Genomic DNA, 18,603 nt, shown 5'->3' with positions numbered 1-18,603 from the left:
CTCCCATGTCTCAAGTCCATGTTTATAAACTTACTATTATAATTTGATTTCCTCTTATATAATTTACTTATAGAGAAATCATTCACTCTCTAGAGAATTTGGCTTTGAATATCTTTAGCATTGTAGTACACACTAAAAATCAATAAAATATTATTTGTATATCCATGAGGATAATATTCCAAAAAGAAAGATCCAACATTTGTGGGCTGACTAATCAGATTTCTGAGCCTGGAGACATTTATACTGTCAGTGAATTCAACAACTAAATTCCAACCTGTTAAAATTCCTATTCCTCTGTGGTGAGACCCAGATTTTGCTGTAAGTGTGAGTGTGTACATGTATCTTTGGAAATAATTTTCCATGTAAAATCTACAATGTACATTGTCAAGTTTTTCTACTTCATAGAAATTTCACCTACCTTTACAATTTATTGCTGTCTTTTTTTTAATCAATTCAACCAAAATTTATTATGTTGCTGTTTGCAACAGGCATTGACAAATTGTTAAATGGGGAAATATAATATGCACATTTTTATAAAAATGTAGGTGTTTGTATACACAAAGGTTATGCATCAGGATATTTATCTTGAGAACACTAGAAAAACAATTTGTTGAAGTCCTATAAAACCTACTTTTTACTAGCAGTCAGTGGAAAGGTAGACAGTACTCTAAAGTCTTTAAAAATGTTGCCACTACTACTACAAAATAAACATTTTCAAAATTTTTTAAAAGCTTGCTGTCTGGGATGATAAAAAAAATCATAAAGAGAATATTCCTAGAGTTAGTTAAGAGTCCAATAGAACCTTTAAACAAGAGTAGGAGTCTTTCTCTGAAAAACACTTTGAGAATTTATTCTCTGTTGAGGATTTATTTATGGAAAAATAATTTTCTTGCAATTAACTTTTAGTTGTCCTATTTCTTCAGTGATTTCTGTTAAACATGAATAACTTATGGTCCATCTTGAAGAATATGCATTAATAACTCTGAGTTTTCTATCCTTATTTTGCAACTAACCCACAAAACAGGAACTGGGGATAAACCATAATCCCATCTTTTCCTCACATGATGAAAAGTGAAATATGAAAAGTAAATATTTAATATTTACATTTTAATCATGATCTGATGAGTATGTCAAGAATAAGTATGTCAGGTTCTATGTAATTTAGAGTCCTACAGCCTTAGAATTGATTTATTGTCATTGCGCTTTCTTTCTCACTTTTTTTTTTCCCCTACTATTCTTGGCTCTATTTATATCCAAAGGAACAGGTTTTCTTTTAGGCCTCACTATATACATGGCATTAACAAAAGATTTCTCATGCATGCATTCTGTCATAAATATTACAAACAAATTTAATGAGAATTCACATAGCTGCCAAGCTTAGGAAAGGGCAATTTTAAAACCATATTTTGCAATTGGTATCTCTGACGACTTGCAAACATAGAAGGCCAAGTAACTATCTGTCAACAATGAATTTCTTTATGATCAGATAGTTTAAAAGTTATTCCAAAGCTAGAAACACACAGACTTGTGAGAAAACAAGTCAGAAAAGGAGAGGGATAGGGGTTGTGATTATGTAAACTTCTATTGTAGCTATAGAAAAAAGTATAAATTATTTGGGAAGCCTGATTTTTCGATTTGTATATAGATAGATTGTCAATAATGCAGGGTCATAGCAAAAGGGAAGGTTCATTTTTTTTCCTTTTTCTGAATTCTCAATTTTGAGGAAATTCTTCCTACCACTTCAGAAGATTGGGCCTTAATTCTATTACTAGCAAATTAACCATATGATGGATGTGAAGGAAAAGTTTATGAAGTCATAGCCGTCTGGCTTCTCAGATGGTGAGACCAAAATTGGCGATCTATCATTTGACATGTTAAAATATATGGTAGACTCTGAAACATTTGTTCAGAGTAGGGCTTCATCTTTATCTTCTCTGAGGTATCAAGCATCTTATACAATATCTGAAATACACACTTTATCACTTATTTCTTCTTGTTTTTTAATTCTGAATGCCTAAATTTAATCTTATGTTTATTTTTTTTTTTTTTTAAAGATTTTATTTATTTATTTCAGAGAGAGAGAGAATGAGAGATAGAAAGCACGAGAGGGAAGAGGGTCAGAGGGAGAAGCAGACTCCCTGCTGAGCAGAGAGCCCGATGTGGGACTCGATCCCGGGACTCCAGGATTATGACCTGAGCCGAAGGCAGTCGCTTAACCAACTGAGCCACCCAGGCGCCCTTAATCTTATGTTTAATTGATCAAGCAAGATAGGCACAAATGAGCATTAGTAGTATGACAATTATGATTTAAAAATTTTTATATGTATATATATTATATAATATATATATAACCACTTTGGGTTATGGTTACAGATAAGTCTGATGCTTATAAAATGTTTCAGAAGCAAAATCAGAAGGAGTTTTGGACTTATTTGATATGAGGTTTGAGATAGATGTGAAGAATGACTTTCAGTATGCATAATTGTGTGAGTGGTGGTAATTTTCATTTAAATAGGAAACTCTGGAATATACTTGTAAGCCATTTTAATATTGGTGGTAAACTAAATGCCAGGCAAGGACATATCTCCTAGACAGTGAGACAGATAGGAAAAGATGGGAGGACCGAGAATGGATCCTTGTAAAAACTCTTACATTTAATTGCAGAATAAGGGAGAATGAGTTTTCAGAAAACACTCCCAAAACTACCAGATGGGGAAGAGGAAAACTCAGGAAACAAAGGAAGCCAAAGGGAGGGAAGGACTTCAAGGAAGCATTTTGCAAAAGAGTTGAATGCTTTTAAAAGAGCATTTAAAATGTGAATAGAAATAAAAGGTTTAGCAGAAGAGAGCCACTAATTCTCCTGCAATGGAACAGCATTCTTAGAGAGACGAGGCAGTAGACACATCTATGGGGATTGGAGACTGAATCTGTAATTGTGAAATCAGATGGTATGGGATGAAAACAGTTTTGAAAACTTTTTTTGGAATGGGGTATATGCATGGTAATTAAAAGAAGATGTGAGATTAAATCAGGTTTTATGCGCCAATTATTTGTCTTTCTGTTATGTGCTTATGTTGTTCTTGTAAGAGAAAATTTTGGGGCATACTTGCTTTAGTTATTTAGTGTTGCATAACCCGCCACCTCAATGAAGTAGCTTAAGACAGCAAATATTTTTTCATGTTTCTATGAGTCTTTAATTTGGGCAGGGCTCTGATGAGTGATTTATGAGCTCTATGTGGCAAATCAGTGGGGTCATTCACAGCTATACTCAGCTGGTCACTGGGCCTAGCTGGAAGGTCCAAGAAGACCATACCTCCTGTGCCTAGGGCCTCAATATTCCTCCTCATAACCCCTATCTCCCCTTAGGGTTTAGCTTTGGTTTTCTTACAGTTTAGAGGGAGTTTTCCAAAAGAAGAAGCCCTAATGTGCAAGTGCTTATCAAGCCTCTGCTTGTCTCATGCTTACTATCCTTGAGCAAAACAAATCACTTGTTGATGGAGAAAAAGGGTTACAAAAGGGTGTGCCTTTCAGAGACACAGTTCACTTTGAAGCTCCAAACATAGTAGTCAGCCAAGTGTTTCAAAGTCAGGACAAATGAACCAATTGAGGCTAAATATCCGAGAGAGAGAGAGAGAGAGAGAGAGAGAGAGAGAGAGAGAGAGAGAGAGAGTTGCTATTTTTTCAACATTTCAGAGAATGTGGGAAGGTTTGGGGGCATGAGATTTAGGTAGAAGGAGGCAGAGCTTCTCTGGTTTATCAAGAAGGAAGGAACAAAGATGTTTGGAGCTACAGGGAGGTTTGTATCTTTAATCATGGAAGATACTTTCAGGAGACGGCTTCAATTTTCTCTCCAAAGCAGGAGGCACAATTGTCAGCTATGTGTGAAGGGTTGAACATTTTAGAAGGGAAAGTGCTTTTAAAAAGTCATAAAAATTATGAAAGTGAGTTGAAGTAAGGAACTCAGGTTCGCAGAAATGTTTAAGAACCATGAGAGGGTGGTAATCATAAATTTTAGCAGATACTGTCAATCTTTTTGTATGAGTCAGTATGTTGTGCTACAAAGTTTTACTAGCAAGGAACTAAAGGTAATTAAGATAAAACTGAATAAATGATTGCGGTAATAAATGAGGAAATAGTTGAGGAAATGATTATCCCTCAACATATAAAAACACTTAAACATTTCTTTTAGTTGTTAAAATTTACAACTCCTTATTGTTAAACCCCACAAATTCGTAGGAGAATAATATCTCCATTTTACTGAAGAGTCAACTAAAGCTCCCAGATTTCAAATTCTCGTGAATTGCCAAAAGTCAAATATGGTTGGCAGAAGGCAAAAGTCACTCAATGTTCTTTATTTTGCATCATAGCTATCTCCCAGGAATTCAGTCCAAACTCACCTCATGAAATTCCTCTTTGCAATACTGAATAGGGGCAGTGTAAGGTGATGAGTAAGAGTGGAATTCCCAGTGATGACTGTAGTAGTGGGGTACTAATGATTGGATTTTAATGCCAATGTCACTTTCATTAATTATTTGACTTTGGAAACACTATTTAACCTCCATTTGTTTTCATTCCTTTGTATCTTGAATCAGTATTATCACAGCACATAATGTGAGGCTTTAACTTAATGAGATGATATTGGAGGTTAGGTCAGTGCATGAGCACACAGGAAGCACACGGTAAGTAATAGATGTACTATGGTGAGTATTGTTAGTAGTAGTTTTCAAGACAAGCACCAGTCAAAATGTATTCATCATTTTGAGAAGAATAAAATGCTGGCTAATACAAAAGAATAATTGTCAGCATCTGTACTTGAAGCAATAATCATTTTTTTCATAATCATTTATAAAGCACCTATGATGCATCATATAACCTACAAAGTACTAGCAGCTTTTCTTAAATTAATGAAATGAGACATTTATATATGATCTATGTTTGAATTGATTTTGCTAGTTTGCATTTCCTTGCTCGTCCCTTTGTAAAATTCCTAACGAAACTTCTGATATATTCAGGAATTCAAATTGATTTGATATAACTGAAGCAGAAAATCATTAGCAAAGTATGTAAGTAAATCTGGCAACAATTTTCCATTCAGACAGGCACAAATGGAAAACTTATCCATAAGTAATCAGTGCCTTCGTTCCTAAGTCTAGTAAAGACCATAGCTAACAGGAAAAATAATTAGAGACGCTAAAATCCTCCAAGGCATTACAATATGAAATCTCAGTTAATTGAATTTATTTTTAATTTTCAATTATCTACAAAATCCTCATTTCATTTATATATATATACATATATATATACACATATACATATATATATAAACATATTGAGGGGAAAACTTTATCAATTGACTAGTTAGTAGATGTTTTATATGATATAAAATTATTCATATTACATATACTGACTAAACAGTACTGACGCTTTGGAATTTTAAAAAATATATTTGTAATCATGATAGCAAAGAAACCTTCCCTCACCTATAATGTTTTTTGTATTTTCCTGATTATCTGTGATATAAGAAAGCCACCTTTGCACACAGAGAAGGTGCAATTTGATTTGTGTCTTGATTTTGGGAGGTATGTGTGAAAAAATTGGTTCACAAATTGAAAAGAACAGCAAGCTCAATGATTATGGAAAAGGTAAAGACAGAATTTATTTAAATGATGTGCCTTGAGGCATACATATCAGTATGTCCTCAGGCCATTAATTTTGAAGAAGACTTTAGGGGTTAGTAGTATCTGCATTTTTGCATCTTTAACTTCTATCATTTAGGTATGTGCAATACATCGTCATAGATCAGCGGTTGTAATCCAAAACCTAAATAAATAGCCATTACAATTGATTTTAAAGGAAATCATTACTGATTAATCATAATTTCCTGTGGCAAAATTTTGACTTAAGCAGGTTTACACTAGGGAACTGTGGTTTGTCATAATCACCAAATTATATCCACATGGAATTTCAAGTTAATATTTAATTATATGGTTCCTACCGTTGTTACAAAATGATGCAGTGATCACACCATGGCACTGACAAATATGGAGAAAAATGACCACTTCTCATAAATTACTTCTTACATTTTCCAAAAATATCAAGCGAAGATGTCAGAACTGATTTAACATACGTTGCTTATGTAACAATAAAATAACGAATTGAAGGTAGCTTAAAATTTGTAGAATATACTTTTGGGTTCCAGAGTAATTACCAAGCAACACATTTTTGGAAAGCATCACGGCCTCACACTCCAAGGCACTTGCAAGCTTTCTAGGAGGATTACATGCTACAGGCTCTGTGAGCTGCCTTTCGCTGAATCTCAGCTCCACCACGTACCAGCTGTTCAACTTTAGGCAAGTTACTTATTGTTTTTAAGTCTGAAATTTGTTCTTTGAAAACTGAAAAAAATATATTATCTTTATTAATAATGATTTTATACATATTTAATAATGAAGTAATAACTACCACTAATTTGCTATATGCAAACTTTGGAGTCAGGCAGTACAATGAATGACTCGCATATATGATTTTACATGATGAACAATCACATGAACTAGGTGTCATTATTATCATCATTTCCAAGAGGAGAAACTGGAGCCTAATTCACCCAACATATAACACCTGGGAAGCATTTAGCAGAGCACCCGGAGCCCCACACCCTCTCAGCAGCTTGTTATTTTCTGTTTGGCATTTCTAGTGCCTGCTAAATTTGTTTGTGGCCCATCACTAGTAATTGACATCAAAATGGCTTCCCCATTTATGTATAACCTTAAAGTTTGCCCTTTTGGCAGAAAATTTTAAGACCTCCTTTCCAACAAGTAAGATAAAATGAATCAGTTGTAAGAAACTAGGCGATAGGAACGACACCCTTGGTTATTTGTCATTCAGAAATGTGCACGATCACTATTTATTGTGCTCTAACTCTATGACAATTAAATGTTAAAATCACTGTCTATCATTTTGGCTGGGAAGTGAACACTTGGCCAGTAGAGAGAATTCAGTAATAAATGTGTGCTTCATAATATTGAGTACACAGATAAAATCAAACATTTGCACACTCTTTGATATTTTTCTGTTAGAGAGAACTGAGGTCAGGGCCTCTTCGCTGTTGTTTCTAGATTTGATATCAGAGAAGCCTGGTTTTAAGTCTCTGTCCTGCCTCAAACATATCCCATCTCTAAGCCTTGTGTCTCAAACACACTGCTTAATTTCTTAGGTCTCATTTTTGTCACGTAATAGATGGTGGTATTAATATTTAACTTACAAGGTTAGCAAAAACTTAGTAGCTTATATTTAAAGCATTTCCCCTCGTACCTACTATAGAATAAAATGCAACCATTGGAAGCAGTCCCTGTTATACTAAGAGGATGCGAAGGCAAGATAAAATAAATGATTCTTCTCCTATTCTCTGGGAATACTTATCTAACGATTGGAGCTGAAAATTAGCCATACTCTATGTTTGAGTAAGAGTTGCTTGCCCCTTAGGTATTAAATAGAATAGCCACTGACATGTATTTATAAAAAGAAACAAAAGAAGTATTAAGTTACTAATAATTAGCACTGTGGAATATCTTCAGATGGTAAAGATCAAATGTTTAAATGGTTACAAATATAGGTAAACAGAGCATGTTAAATCGAATAAACGTAATGGCTTTTTCAAGACATTTTCATTATGTCAAATTTCATGATTTTCCATTTAAGAATCAGGAAATTTAGTATTCAGGTTTTTTTTATTCAATAGCATTAGATTTAATTTTCACCTATACTTATATGACTCGAAGATTTTGTTTTGGTTCTCTATTTTTTAACAGAATTGTGCTTCTTGATCTTTTTTTTTTTTTTAAATCATATACACATAGAAAATGAACATTTAAGTATGCCACATTGGGGTAAGCTGAGGAGGTTGCTCCTGCCAGAAGTACTGACAAGAGGTTTAGATGGCCCTTGGCCTTAGCTGGTGTCCAAGGCATAAGAAATCAATATGTTTAGACAGAGATCTATTCATGCCATCTGTGAGCCATGGTACCACATGTGAGCTATGCCACACCAGCCATTATGGCATCCGCATGGGCCACAACACAGTTGGGAAACTGCAGGTGAGGACCCTATCAAGTCTACATTGGCTTATCCATTGTTTGTAAACAGATATTACCAAAAAGTATAACTTTTCAAAATTCATTTATATTTGAATCCAATGTTTTATTCAGTTTTTTATACAAAATGGAGAAGTATACCAATACACTCGTAACAGTATTACATCATGACTTTTGGAAAGTTCTGTCTAGGACGGTGAAGTGTCTGACCATTCATTCTGCTTACAAGCTAACAAGATAACCTGCCACAGTTTCTTGGACATAAGAAACAGACTCCTGGGTCAGAGATACATAACTTTATTTTTTCTAGACACGAGTACCATGAACATCTGCATATTAGTATCAGTTCCCATTTTGCACAAGTCCTATTTAGCAATGTGGATGGACCTAGATGGTTGCACACACAGTGTTGCAATACAGAATAGGAACCCTGAACTTAGGAACCTGAATCTTTTATAATAAGTGGGAAGCAAGTTTATCCTTTCTTCCTGTATTCAAAGGCTACTTACTATGCAAATAGCCTTAGAGGAACTGTACAAAAGGCAGTTGCTCTCTCTACTGGCAGAGATACAGAAATGGCAGAGACCCATGGAAAATTATCTACCAACAGGTACCAGCAGCATCAGAAGGTTTCTCTATTTGATACTAAGGTCAGCACTTCAAGTCAACACTTAAATCAGAAATTACAAACTCAAATGCCTTCAGAAGCTAGGAAAGTTAAAAACAACAACAACAATGACAATGACAACAATAACAACAACAAAACATTAATCAAACTGTGTGTGGCACAATAGAAAGCATTTATTTTTAAAAAGTTATGGAGTGTTGTGTGCTATAGAAATATCACCTCATTTTAAAGTAAATCTTTGAGGGAGAATCTATTATTATTCTAACAGAAGAGGAAATGGAAGCCAGAGAATGTAAGTAACTTGTACTAGGCCACACATCTAATAAGTAGTTGAGACAGATTTCGAACCCAGGCAGTTGGACTCCAGCTTCGTTGGTTTTAGCCGTGATCCTCCTCTGTCTTTACGGGACTGGGACAAACTAAGTGAATAGATGTCTGCCTAAAATCACTCCCCTCCCTTCTCTCCTATTTTCTTTTCTTCTTCTTCTTTTTCTTAACTGTACTTGGTAAAGAAAATATGAATATTTTTCCGAGCTGCCTCATTTCGATTCCTGATTTAATTAAATTTATGTTTTGATGGTGAAAATAATACACAAAATCAGAAACTGTCTTCTTTTATCTTGAGGGAAAATAACTGGCTGTTTCAGTTATGTCTGGCTAGCATATTTATGTGTGGAAGGGAGACGGTGTAAAAAAGGAAATTTCTCAAGTTCTATGAAAGTTGGATTTTCTGAAAACATAAAACAAAATATTTTGTCTTCAAAGCCTCCAGGATAAGGCAGAATGCACTTATTTGAATCAAGTATTTCAATGGAATACCTTTTTCTGTAACAAATGTGGACTACAGCAGCAAAACCAATTAATACTCAGTCATATTTCTTTTAACTCATCGGTAAAGTATAGAGGAAGGAGGAAGAAATACAGCAAGAAAGGTTTTCAATCTCAACCAAATTTGCGTAGTCTCCATATACCTCATAAACTCTGCTCCTAGCCAAGCAAATGATCTAATATTAATATCTGTCATACAGAAAGGCAATTTTGTCTTTTAATGATGCCCTTTCTAGCTCTAGAGTTCAAGTCTTCCTTCACACATTAAGACAGTGTCAAAAAATTATAATGGTTAATGGAAGGTTGAATTTTAGCACTCCTAGTTAAATCCAAGTTTCCAAAGCATGTAGTTTCATCCCATTTTATAGCGAATTTCCTTTTAGTCACAGAGGGAAAAAATGTATATAGGTTTTAGCGGCTTAAAAAAATAAGTTATACTGATATTCTCCTTGGGAACATATATTCAATTATATAAAACTTTATTCTTAACACATTACATCGGTTTCTAAAAAAAATCGGACATGTCATTTGGTCTGAATGATTTATTACAAAATTAACTTTTCTTTGCTATTTTCCAAATAAAAATCAATGTCATCAGATTGGCTGCTGGAGACAGAAAAATAAAGACATCATCTCATCAAGAACAAGACTATCTTCTTCCCCACTTTAAAGAGCCAGAAAAGAACACTGATAAGGTGTGGAGTCTAATTAAGACATAACTCAGAATTTGTTTTGAAATTTCTTTTTTTTTTTAAGATTTATTTATTTATTTATTCACGAGAGACAGAGGGAGAGAGAGAGAGAGAAGCAGAGGGAGAAGCAGGCTCCTAAGGAGCAGGGAGCCCAATGTGGGATTCGATCCCAGGACCCCAGGATCATGACCTGAGCCGAAGGCAGACGCTTAACCATCTGAGCCACCCAGGCGCCCCTGTTTTGAAATTTCTTAAGGTAAATTATTTGCCCCATCTCTACCTACCACATTGCAGTGTACCTTCATGTTCTCTTTTCTATTTATGTTACAAAAAACAATTTTCAGGGATATTTTCATTGAGTTAAAGAGGTTTATAGATGGAATGAGACTTAGAAATTACCTCTTTTATGTCCATTCTTATAATTTAGAGTAGTTGGAATTGAAACAATATTCAAGACTGAAGGGACAAACATAGCTGTTCCTAACTCACCATTTATGCAGTCTTCACCTAGCCCGTATCATAGAGAGAGCTTAACTTACTTTATTTTTTTAAATATTTTATTTATTTATTTGAGAGAGCGAGAATGAGAGAGAGAGAGAGAGCACATGAGAGGGTGGAGGGTCAGAGGGAGAAGCAGACTCCCTGCTGAGCAGGGAGCCCGATGTGGGACTCGATCCCGGGACTCCAGGATCATGACCTGAGCCGAAGGCAGTCGCTTAACCAACTGAGCCACCCAGGCGCCCCGAGCTTAACTTACTTTAGAGCACTTAAAGTTCTCTTTAAATTTTATAACAAAATAAATAGTACTTTTACAGAAATAATCATCAGAAGGGTATAGATATGAATATTTCTTGGAGAGTGGAATGTAGAATTTACTGGACTCTTAAGGTACAATACGGGCTTTTTAGCCTCCTACAACTATGAATAAGAGCGAATTAGATGGCTATTCCTGTTTTGAGTCCACTGGTCACTATAGATATATTTTCAAAAATGGCATATATTCAAAATGGCTGGCAAGTGTAGATTCTGAAAGTTTGGAGGAATACAGACCATACGTTTTCCTGTCTTTTGTAGAGCTGCAGACCAATGAGGGCATGGGGTTAGGGTTTACGGCTGATGCCCATAACTTAATATCTATATCCAAAAAGAAATTTCTAGCCATGCTGCAATATCTTCTTTTTTGTTAATTGAATATCAGACCAGGTCACGGCTTCCCGTATTGTATCTTTAAACATGTGAAAAACCTAAGATAAACTGAAAAGGCTACATGTTCCAAAAAAATAGAAAAGAATATGTTTCTTGTGGAAATGAAAAAAAAATTGATGATTAGTATTCAAAATATATCTCTATGACTATTGCAATTAGAAAACAAACCATGGTAGGGCACCTGGCTGGCATGAGCCTTGAAAGCAGGGTTGTGAATTCAAGCCCCACATTGGGTATAGAGATTACTTAAAAACAAAACAAAACAAAACAAAATACAAGCTTAAAAAAAGAAAGCAAACCATTGTAAATAAACTATGATGAAAAATGGAAAGTGAGATTAACAAAAATATAAAACTATTATATTCAGTTTTACAATTTCAACACAATTTGTTTTAGAGTATGCATAAAATAAGTAATACCATTGTGTAAAACACTTAAGTACTGATTGAAAAACTGTGTAAGTTGAGCTATTAAACACTGAGCTTGAAAGCTTTTGACTTTCTTTTTTTTAAGATTTTATTTATTTATTTGACAGAGAGAGGCACAGTGAGAGAGGGAACACAAGCAGGGGGAGTGGGGGAAGGAGAAGCAGGCTTTCCGTCGAGCAGGGAGCCCGATGCGGGGCTCGATCCCAGGATCCTGGGATCATGACCCCAGCGGAAGGCAGACGCTTAATGACTGAGCCACCCAGGAGCCCCCGCTTTTGATTTTCTTATGTTTCACAGGCATCATCATGATCTTTCACTTGTAATTTCTCTGCCAAGCCCATGTAAAGGGATTTAACAGTAGGAAAGATAAGAAGGAAAAATAGATTCAGGAGGAAGGAATTATGGGAAAGGCATTTTCAAATAATGAAAATTAATTATGGGAAGTACATTTATTTACTAAAGAAATTTGAATTTGAATGTTACTATTGTCCATAATAGGATTTATTTTTTATTTATTGATTTTTTTAATATTCCTTGTAACTACCCAATTCCATCAACTCAAGTCTTCCTTTCAGCCTACCAAGAAGATGAAGTCAGTTATGTAGACATATAATGTTTTCCAATGGGAGGAATATATGATGAGATGATAAAATAATTAGTGAGACATTTCCATAAGAAATATAGAAAAAGAGACCTATCTTTTAAAATTAGGCATTGGGAATCCAAAATAATACTTTGTTCCTGTCCATGACACCGGGTTTTGTTGTGTGGTACTGCTGCTTTAGTACTATTAGGAGATTCTCATAATGAGACCTCTGCCCCCATAGATTCACCATGTGACAACTTGTGGAGTAAATACATGTGCAATGCCCTCTCACTGCAGGGAATTCTCACAGTAAGGGAGATATCTGTAGGTTCTTCCTTCTATGAGGTACAGGGATCTTTCCATAAAATAAATAATATAAGAACTTCTTTTGCATATTATCTTTGGATCCTTTAACATCAGATGAAGAGGGAGCATTTTGAGACATATTTGGCTGAATCTGCCTGGATTTTTCAAGAGCAATCATTGGGAGATGTGGCTCAGCTATTTGAATGGTGAAGTAATATAAGCATCCCAAAGTAAAGCACTTTATACTGATTTCTACTACACAATGGAGCAAATACTGTTTCATTTCATACATCATATATCTATATGGATTTGACATTTGACTGATATTATTGTGGATATATATCTTCTTTTAAATACAATCTTCCTGGGCAGCAACTAAACTCAGACTTCTTTCTATTAGTGTCTAATGAACACACAAACACTTTTTCTGTGTCCAGTTACTAAACAAATGTGGTAAGAAATCACTAAATGTTAAAGCTTGATTTCAAAGTTAAGTATATTTCTGGCATAAAGGGAGTGAAAAGAAAACACATGTCAAAGCCATGAGAATAAAGTTTCATCTTCTGCAACCAGAGAATAAAACTGAATGCATGCAGAAGAAGAACTGACCCTGCCTGAAAAAGGAAGCAATTTAAGCAATTTATCTTCAAGGATGAAGAAGGCTCTTCATAACTATCATCTTAACACTTTTGAAAATGATAAGCTAGATATTTCAGATATAAACATGCATAGTCTTAAACATTAAAATAAATATATCTAAATAGTTTTACTAAATTATATTTTGAAACAATCTATTCCATTAAGTTTATCTCACTATGCAATTAATCACTTTTTAATCTCAAATATGTATTATTGTCTTAGCAAAATTGTCCACTGAGTCCAGATTATTAATACATACAATAAAATGCTTTAGCTGGTCTAGCATATATCTCACAGAAAGTTTAAGAGTAAAGTTTTTCATTTCCTTTTATAATCTGTACATGATCACAACTGCATTATCCTAAAAATAGTTTCTCCCTTTTTTAGGTGTCTCTGTGCATCTAGTAGAGATGTAAGTATTCAGATATTAAAATAATTCACTTTGCCAAGTACAGCAAAGAGACCCAGAATGCCATGACTCATACCTACACATGTAATCCTGAGAATCTATGAGTAACAACCAATAATAATATGAAATATAATTTTTACTTCTTTTCTTTCATTATCGTCTATCATTGCTTTATACAAAATGCTGGCTTCTATTAAGCCTGCTACCAAAGCTTTCATTTCTGCTCCCTGACTCATAGTCACAGATGCTGCTGTGATATCTGTAGCATCTTTATGTGGTTGTCCATATTGCAAAGTGAAGTACATCATTTTTTTAGAAGGAGTGGATCAAGAGCCAGGTGAGACAATTTTATCAGTTATCAACAAATACATGAAATGCATCAAAGTTTTATGATTTATCCTGTTGTTGTAACAATATCCATCTTCAGGACACCTACTCAGTAAAATCCATGTCAGGTGAAGGCTAGTTTTGCTATTTAAAATTTTCAGACAGTTATGTATTATTACTTTCTGGATTAGCAATATGGTAATGTAAGGAATTCAGAAAAAAAAAGGGGGATGTTTAGTTTGTAAATTTAGAGCTGTTCAAATTTCCTTATTATTGTCTTGCTTGGTAATAGTAAAACTAGGGTTTTGTCTCACTTTTAAATGTATTCAAATATTTTATTTGCTTATGGACACTCTAGGAAATTGGAAGAGATGACTGTTTTCATTTTACAAAGTCAAACAACGATTTTCACAAAGCTTATAGATTTAAGTCCAGGAGTTGAACACAGCCTTTTTGATTCTCTGTACATACTTCCAAAATTTACAAGAAGCTCCAAACTAATTTCACAGACCTATCTTGTAGGAACCACTGTTTGTTTTATGCCCCATAATACTACACTAAGCTAGAAAGTAATGTAATATAATCTCTGAATAAACTATAGATTTCTCCTGTATTCTGAAAACAAAGGTTACAGACTTACATATTTCATTTCAGCTTATCTTGGTTACTCATAAAATAAAAGCATTCTCTATTATTAATTACCAAAAAGCAATTGCTGAAATATATATTCTCAATTTAAATAGTCTTTTCATACCTATAAATGTATGCATATGTTCATATAATTCCTTTTGATAGACAAATACTTAACTTACAAATACAATCTTAAATTCAGTTGTTTAATGATAACACTAGAATAGAATGAAATTGTGATTCAGTGTATGCTTTTTCTTCAATTTTTTCAAGTTAAAGCTTTACTATAGGTTAAGAATCTTACCAATGATTCAGATTAATTCATATTGCTTTGCATTAATATATGCTGGTTGGGTATCTATATTTCCCTGTAATACACCAACTTAAATATATCCTTTTGTTAATTATGCTGAAATTCATGACAGTTGCTGGAAATTAAAATCATACAAACCATTTCCAAATTGTCATTTTAAGTCGATACTTCATATGCCTGAGCTTACTTAATCATCAAAACAATTATATAGGGTTTTACTTCTATCTCTCTGAAACAAATGAAAAAGTAGAGATAAAAAGTAGTTAGATAAAATCTCCTTGTTACAAAGCTACTAGGTGAAAAGACAGAAGGTGAATCAGACTCAGGTTTTTTGATGAGATGAGACAGCACATATCTTAAACAACATAATATTCTGCATCCAGATTTTCTATTCAATGAATAATATAATCTCCTAGAATAAAACTGTTTAATATTTCCATGTTACAATCAATAGATTCTGTGTGTCTTCCCCATTCTTGGGATGTGTGTGCAAATACAAGAATACTGGTGGGCTGATTGATGTAATAAGGGCTAAGACCTCCAAACTCCTTTAAACTCATTTAGTGGCATGGTATTTATCTGTTTTTAAAAAAAAAAAATTAAAGATTTTATTTATTTATTCATGAGAGACAGAGGAGGAGAGAGAGAAAGAGAGAGAAGCAGAGGGAGAAGCAGGCTCCCAAGGAGCAGGGAGCCTGATGCGGGACTCGATCCCAGGACCCTGGGATCATGACCTGAGCCGAAGGCAGACGCTTAACCATCTGAGCCACCCAGGTGCCCTGGTTTTTAAAATTCTTGATTTCTTTATTTTTTTAGTTTTTAAAATTCTTTAATTCAATTGATTTCCACAACAATTCTGGAAAGAAGTCAAAATATTCAGTAGCTACATTATAGGGATGACAATATGAGAAACAAAAAAGTTAGACGCCATTCGCAAGGTAGAATAATAGAAAAATTCAGAGTAGATCATTTATTAACACCCACCTTCTCTATGGATAAAATTGCTTTCATTATAATAAAATTAATTGAATAATATTAGCAGTAGTCTGAATAGAAATGAGAGCCATGTACATTTTTTTTCTGGAACTTTGTATGTACAACAGAGCCAGTGATTTTAAGTATAAATAAATAAATAAACAAATAAACAAACAAATAAATAAATAAAACTTTATGATGCAAAAGGAAAGGTAAATAATACTTTCAATTATATTAGTGTTTTTAAAGGAAGAATATACCTTGCTTTGCATTTTTTACCATTTCAAATATTAAACATTAACAAAAATTTCAAATTGTCACATAAAATTGAAGCATCTTAAATTCTATTGCTTCATGCTCACAATCCCTGTGTGTATTTCAAGACTACTGAAGTACCATAGGTTTGGAGACATGATGTATACTCAAAGTGAACTTGAATTATTCTAAATTATTATACAATCATTAAATAACTCTCTGTAGCTGATTCTTGATATATTGGGGATGACTACATAAATGAGAATTCTACAAATTAACTTCCTTCTAGAATGCAAAATATATTAAAAAGTAATAAACATTATTAATTTGAGGTTACATGTATATTATTAAAACTCAACATTAACCACAGCAATTACTTAAAGCTTAAATCATTAGAAAAATTTCATATGGAGGAGAATTCTATCATCAATTTGTTTAGGATTGCTAGCATAAGGTGATAATAACAAGCAGATAAGCATTTAGTTGGTTTTACTATTATTTTAAAATGATCTACAGATTTTGTACCCACTTACTGTCTGCACTTGGGGGAAATAGCTCCCATCATTCAACCCTTGGCAGGCAAGTGCTTGCACCTAAATGAAATGTTTCAAAAGCATTTAATGAATATCTATGTGTCAGGCAACAATATGAAATCTGGAGACATGGTGGTAGACATAGTGCCTGAGAGGGACTTTCTTCAGAGTGTTTTTTAAATTTAGATCTGAATGATTGAAATTTATGGTTCATGGAAAGACAGAGGAAAGAGAAGTTACAGATAGAGTAACATGTTCAAAAGCTCTGAGCTTGAGTATCCAGAAAAAAAAATTTAAAGGTCATGATAAAGTATTTAAATTTTATTTTATTTTTTAAAGGTTTTTTTTTTTATTTATTCATTCAAGACACAGAGATACAGAGAGAGAGAGAGAATATAAGCAGGAGGAGAAGCAGGCCCCTCGCTGAGCAGGGAGCCCGATGCGGAGCTCGATCCCAGGACCCTGGGATCATGACCTGAGCCGAAGGCAGACGCTTAACCATCTGAGCCACCCAGGCGCCCCTAAATTTTATTTTAAAGTGTAATGAGAACATATTTAAGTTTTTTTTTCTTTTTAAAGATTTATTTATTTATTTGAGAGAGAGAAAGAGAGGGAGAGCCCAGAGAAGCAGACTCCCCGCTGAGCAGAGCCTTTTTTAATATTTTATTTTATTTTAAAAAGAATAAGATCATAATGTTATTTATTTTTTAGCCTATTTGGAGAAGGAAATTGTGTGGGACGAGTGAGTTAGCAGATCTGAGGAGCCAAGCCTTAAATTTCTTTCTTAACTAAACTTTCAATGTATCATGCATGAAATGGACACAGGAGGACAACTAAATAAGAAAATAAAACAATTATAAGTATTTAGCAAATAACTTTTAAAAAAATCTGAGTGACATCTAAGGGTTTTAAGATTAATAACAGCAACAAATGTCCTAAAACTAAATATTTTTGACATTTTACTTTATAAAAAGCCTTTATATATATTAAATTACCTAACATTTAATATTTGATGTTTATTGGAAAGAGCTGCTAACTGCTTTTTTAAATTATTAATACAATTATATAATAGTAAACATTCTTATTCAAGTTGATTTTTTAAAACAAGAAGAAAAACTAATAACAAATGAGTTAAAACTAAGAAACAGATACTGTATGAACTTCTTTAGTGAAAAATTTCCTATATTAATAAAATAATATATGATGTTAAATCTTCATATATTATGGAAATGATACTATCTTATATACTTTTGATACTAGTTGAAAATTAGTGATTTGGTGACTATTATAGGTTAAAATTAAATACTGAAAAATAATTGCATAGGTGTTTCTAGACATTCACAGTGCATTGATGTTAAGAAGTTCAAAAGGAGATTAATTGCCCCTGTATCCATCTTTATACATACTTTATACGTATTGAAGGCAATATAATGTAATATCTTTTCAATATAATGATATAACTAAACATCAAAACAGTCTAGTAAAATAGTTGTTTAATGTTCTTTTTTTAAGATTTTATTTATTTATTTGACAGAGAGAGACACAGTGAGAGAGGGAGCAGAAGCAGGGGGAGTGGGAGAGGGAGAAGCAGGCTTCCCGCTGCTAGCAGGCAGCCTAATGTGGGGCTCCATCCCAGGACCCTGGGATCATGACTTGAGCCAAAGGCAGATGCTTAACGACTGAGCCACCCAGGCACCCCTACGTTCTTAATTATATTTATTTATATTGTGTTTCACTAATGAATAAACAAAAGTAAGG

Source organism: Zalophus californianus, chromosome 2, assembly GCF_009762305.2.
Source record: "Zalophus californianus isolate mZalCal1 chromosome 2, mZalCal1.pri.v2, whole genome shotgun sequence".
Taxonomy (NCBI): Eukaryota; Metazoa; Chordata; class Mammalia; order Carnivora; family Otariidae; genus Zalophus; species Zalophus californianus.
The sequence above is the reverse complement of the archived record's forward strand: the minus strand, read 5'-3'. Positions refer to the sequence as shown.